The 6,000-nt window shown below is 38.9% G+C and overlaps 1 protein-coding gene across 1 annotated transcript in view; it reads right to left on the reverse strand.

Moving 5' to 3' along the window:
• The window catches only part of PTK2B (protein tyrosine kinase 2 beta), a 117,547-nt gene that overhangs the window by 35,549 nt on the left and 75,998 nt on the right, over positions 1-6,000 (reverse strand). The window lies entirely within an intron of this gene.

Below are 6,000 nucleotides of genomic sequence, written 5' to 3' on the forward strand. Positions count from 1 at the left end.
TTTCACTGGAAGCTATAGGAGTGGGTTCAATTCTAGACCTGAAGGGCAGCTAGGGGCCACAGTCTCAGTGATTCTATCAGGCTCTATCAGACCAGCAAACCTGCCCCCCCCCCTTTAAATGATTTTGAGTTTGATTCCACATTATTCTCCCACTCTGTCCAGGATCTCCTACATAGACCCCCTTCTGAGTGGTTGGCAGTGGTAGTCATCTAGTTCTTCTGGTCTCACATTCGTGTAGGCTGAGGATTGTATAGTGTTCCAGTCGCTTGTACTATTTATTTCCATGGGTCTTTGGTTTTCTTTATTCTTCTTTGCTTTGCATAAGGAGAGACCCCTTGTTGCATCTAGATAGCTGCTTGTAAGCTTTTAAGATCCCAGTTGCTACTCGCCAAAGTAGGATGTAGAAAATGTTTTTGTGTAGTATGCTATACCAATTGAGCTTGATGTCTTCTGCGACTATGGTCCTGAGCCCACAGGTCCAACTATTCGCTACCTCTGGGTAGCTGACTGTGGCCAAGAAGTGACTACAACCTTGTCCCTTGTCAGCTCTACTATATACCTGGGAATTCTTATAGAACATACCAATACACTTGTAGAAACATTGTCTGCCAACCCTATACATGGTCATGGGCACAGTCCCCCCTGTACAGATGTACCTAATAGTTCAGCCTGTCCACCACCTGTCCACTTGTAGATCAATGTTCGCTTTCACTGACAATGCAGTACTATATGTGCAAAAGGGTTCATCTTTGTTGTCTGTACCTCCCATGCATCTCTCTCTGTCTTCTTCTTCCTCAATGCCACCATGTTGATCACTCACATTTGGTACATTGCCCTTCTCCTCACCCAAATCAATACTTGTCTCTACCTATCTCACAGTGTTCCTTCCCCTCCCTTCCCCTCCCACCCCTGGTAATCAACAAAGAAAATTTCCTTCCATATAGAAACCTTTCCTAAGACTAACACAATATTTGTTCTTCTGTGATTGATTTATTTCACTCAGCATGCTGTCCTCCAAGTTCATCCACACTATGTGGTCTTTTGCAGATTCTATGTCATTCTTTAGGGTTGCATAGTATTCCATTGTCTGTATGTACCATTGTTTGCTTATCCATTCTTCTGTTGATGGGCACTTTAGGTTGTTTCTTTTCTTTTCTTTTTTTTTTTTTGGCAATTGTAAACAGTACTGCAATGAACATGGGTGTGCATATATCTGTTCTTATCCTGGCTCTCACTTCCTTAGGATATATTTTTATGTGTTATTTATTTATAGCAATTGTGGTAAAAGTTGAGACCAAATAGCTAATGTCCTTTATGCTCCAGCCTCCCTTCCCAGCCTAGGTCACTGTGCTGGAATCTCTCATTGTGACTGTTGCACACATTGTTCCCTCCTGATCAGACAGAGTAAACCAGTATTCCTTTAACTCAGACATCCTTTTACATATCTGGGAACAATTTTATGCTACCAGTACTATAAGCAGAGAGGCTACCAGTACTAAAAGCAGAGAAAGGTAAGAAACTTATGATTTAAAAGCAATGAATTTAGACAATTAACTGTGCTTAGAAAATAGTAGGTCAGAGCCTTGCCTCACATTTTATTTTTAAGTATTTATTGTGTATGGATTAAAGAGATAAATGTAAACAATGAAACAATTTTAAAACTAGAAGAAAATCCAGAGAAATATGGCCAAATCATGAGATTGAGAAGATATATTTACAATCATAGAAGAGATCTCCAATAGAAATTCAAAACATGAAGTGTTATATAATCTTAATTTTTAATAAGAGGAGTTTTAAATATATTGTCAAGGAGAATAAATGGCTATCATTTAATAAATATGGTTGCAATTATAGAAAAAAATACACAAACACATTGGAAAAAACGTGAATGGGTCTACTGTGTTAATGAAAGTTATCTCTGGATAAGAAAATTCCAGGTGATTTTAGTATTTTGTTATTTTTTCCTTAGCAGCGAGAACAGCCAAACTTCATCTCATGTACTTCAGCCATACTGTCAGAAGGGACCAGTACCTGGAGAGGGATGTTATGGTTGGTAAAGTAGAGGGTCAGTGAAAAAGGGAAAGACCCTCAATGAGGTGGATTGACGTCGTGGTTGCAACAACAGGCTCAAGCAAAGTAAGGATTGTGAGGATGGCGGACTGGGCAGAGTTTCGTTCTGTTGTACATAGGGTCGCTGACTTGAAGCTTACTCAACCACACCTAACAAGTGTATTCCAAATAATCCATATTGAAAAAGTATTACCCTTTTTACTTGAAAAAAAAATTAAGGCAATAAGTTGGGTTAAACCATCATAACACAAGTTTTCTGGGTTCACAAGGCAGCCTGTTCCATTCTTACATGTTCTACTTGGTAGAAAGTTCTTTCCTGTTCCTTCTTCTCACTGATACCCTGGAGCTCAAGAGACTAAATTTAATCCCTTTCTTAGATGTCACATATTTGAAGGCAACATTTTATCATGATTTCTCTACTTCTCCCAATGCCGATACACACACCAGGCCATTATCTTCAATGACTTCATTCACTTTACTTGGATGAGAAAAAGTGATGCAAAATAAGAATGGGAAAGCAAGAATGGAAATGTAGTGTGAGGGCCACAAAAAGTCAAGCACTTATATTTCTACTATGACAAGTGACAGTGTTTAAAATGCCATAGGTTGAAATAGAGGGAGATAACATTTTTTCTTATAGAATTAAAAATGAGTATGTTAAAATGAAGGAGCCCTGGTGGCACAGTGGTTAAGTGCTCATGGCAGTTCAAGCCTATCAGACACTCTTCAGGAGAAAAATGTGGCAGTCTGCGTCTATAAAGATTTACAGCCTTGGAAACCCTATGGGACAATTCTACTCTGTCCTCCAGGGTCACTAGAAGTTGGAATTGACTCTATGGCACAAAGCAGTGTTAAAATAAGCATCAATAAATAATAACAGTTAATGATGGCTCAGTAAATATTCAATTCCATTGGAAAATATTGCACTATATGTCCATCCTATCTCTTTTATCGGTAAGCCAACCTGGGAGTAGCGGAAGGTGGGTGTTTGTGCCCTGGGGGCAGGCTGGGTAACCGAGCAGGGTGTGGGAGACCAGGAAATGAACAGAGTAGTTTAGAACAGCTAGGGGAGACAAACTTGTCTGTCAGTTTGTCGTATTGTGGTGGCCTGAGTGTCGCTGCGAGGCTGGAGGCTATGCCACTGGTGTTTTCAATGTCAGCAGGGTTTTCCATGGTGGACAGGTTTCAGTGGAGCTTCCGGACTAAGACAGACTCAGAATAAGGAAGAGGCCATCCACTTCTCAAAGAATTGGCCAGTGAAAACCTTATGAACAGCAGTGAAACACCGTCTGATATATTACTGGAAAACTTCATGAATAGCCCTGAAACATTGTACAATATAGTGCCAGAAGAAGAGCCCCTCAGGTTAGAAGGTACTCAAATACAATTGGAGAAGAACTGCCTCTTCAGAGTAGAGCCCGCTTTAATGATGTGGATAGATTAAAGCTTTTGGGACCCCCATTTGCTGATGTGGCACATCTCAAGAAGAGAAGAAACAACTACAAACATCCATTAGTAATCAGAACATGGAATGTATGAAGTATGAATCTAGGAAACTTGGAAGTTGTCAAAAATGAAATAGAATGCATAAAGATCAATATCCTAGGCATTAGTGAGCTGAAATGGACTGGTCTGGGCAATTTTGAATCAAATGATCATAGGATCACTATGCCAGGAATGACAAATCGAAGAAGATGACATTCATCATCACAAAGAACGTATTAAGATCTACCCTAAAGTACAATGTTGTCAGTGATAGGATAATATCCATACACTTATGAGGAAGACTAGTTAATATCACTATTATTCAAATTTACACACCAACCACCAAAGCCAAAGATAAAGAAACTGAAGATTTTTACCAGCTTCTGCAGTCTAAAATTGACAGAACATGCAGTCAAGATGTGTTAATTATCACTGGTGATTGGAATGCAAAAGTTGGAAATAAAGAAGAATCATCAGTAGTTGGAAAATATGGCCTTGGTGATAGAAATGACACTGGAGATAACATGATAGAATTTTGCAAGACCAATGGCTTATTCATTGCAAATACCTTTTGTCAACAACATAAGTGACGGCTATACATGTGGAGTTCACCAGATGGAGTACACAGGAATTAGATTGATTACATCTGTGGCAAGAGGTGATGGAGAAGCTCAACATCTTCAGCCAAAACAAGGCCAGGAGCTGACTGTGGAACAGACCATCAACTTCACATATGCAAGTTCAAGTTGAAGCTGAAGACAATTGAAACAAGTCCACAAGAGCCAAAATATGACCTTGATTATATCTCTCCAAATTTAGAGACCATCTAAAGAATAGATTTGATGCATTGAACACCAGTGACTGAAAACCAGAGGAATTGAGGGATGACATCAAGAACATCATCCTTGAAGGGAGCAAAAGGTCATTAAAAAGACAGGGAAGGAAGAAAAGACCAAAATGGATGACAGAAGAGACTCTGAAACTTGCCCTTGAACAGAGAGTAGCTAAAGCAAATGGAAGAAATGACAAGATAAAAGAGCTAAACAGAAGATTTCAAAGAGCAGCTCTCAAAGACAAAGTCAATTACTATAATGATATATATAATATGCAAAGACCTGGAGTTAGAAAACCAAAAGGGAAGAACATGCTTGGCAATTCTCAAGCTGAAAGAACTGAGGAAAAAATTAAAGCCTCGAATTGCAATATTGAAAGATTCCATGGGCAATATGTTGAGTGATGCAGGAAACATCAAAAGAAAATGGATGGAATACACAGAGTTACTACACCAAAAAGAATTGATAGATGATCATCCATTTCAGAAGGTGGCATATGATCAAGAACCAATGGTATTGAAGGAAGAAGTCAAAGTACCACTAAAAGGAATTGGCAAAAAAAAACACAAGGCTCTGAGAATTGACAGGATACATACCCACTGAGATGTTTCAACAAATGGATGCCACACTGGGGATTTGGAAAACAGTTATCTGGCCAACTGACTAGAAGAGATCCATATTTGTACCTATTCCAAAGAAAGGTGATCCCACAGAATGTGGAAATTATTAAACAATATCATTGATATCAAATGCAAGTAAAATCTTACTGAAAATAATTCAAAAATGGTTGCAGCAGAACTTCCAGAAATGCAAGCTGGATTCAGAAGGGGACGTGGAGTGAGGATATCATAGCTGATGTCAGATGAATCTTTGTTCAAAACAAAGATGTTTACTAGAAAGATGTTTATTTGTGTTTTATTGACTATGCAAAGGCATTCAGTAACAAATTATGGATAACATTGAGAAGAATGGGAATTCCAGAACACTTAATTATACTCATGAGGAACCTGTACATAGACCAGGAGGCTGTCATTCAAACAGAACAAGGGGATACTGCATGGTCTAAAATCAGGAAGGGAGTGTGTCAGGGTTGTATCCTTTCACCATATTTATTCAATCTGTATGCTGACCAAGTAATCCGAGAAACTGGACTATATGAAGAACATGACATCAGGATTGGAGGAAGAGTCATTAACAACTTAAGATACGCAGATGACACAACTTCGCTTGTTTAAAGTGAAGATGACTTGGAGCACTTACTGTTGAAGACTAAAGACTACAGTCTGCAGTATGGATTACACCTCAATACAAAGAAAACAAAAATCCTCACAACTGGACCAACAAGCAGCACCAGGATGAATGGAGAAAAGATTGAAGTTGTCAAGAACTTTACATTACTTGGTTCTACAGTCAATGTCAATGGAAGAAGCAGTCAAGACATCAAAAGATGTATTGCATTGGACAAATCTGTTGCAAAAGACCTCTTTTTTTGTGTGTGTGTGTGATTTGGGTGAAGGTTTACAGAGCAAATTCACTTTCCATACAGCAGTTCACATATACTTTGTCTCATGACATTGACCACAGTTTACCACAATGCAACAGCTCCCCTCCC

Source organism: Orycteropus afer, unplaced genomic scaffold, assembly GCF_000298275.1.
Source record: "Orycteropus afer afer isolate SDZICR_OR568_19922 unplaced genomic scaffold, OryAfe1.0 scaffold00053, whole genome shotgun sequence".
NCBI lineage: Eukaryota > Metazoa > Chordata > Mammalia > Tubulidentata > Orycteropodidae > Orycteropus > Orycteropus afer.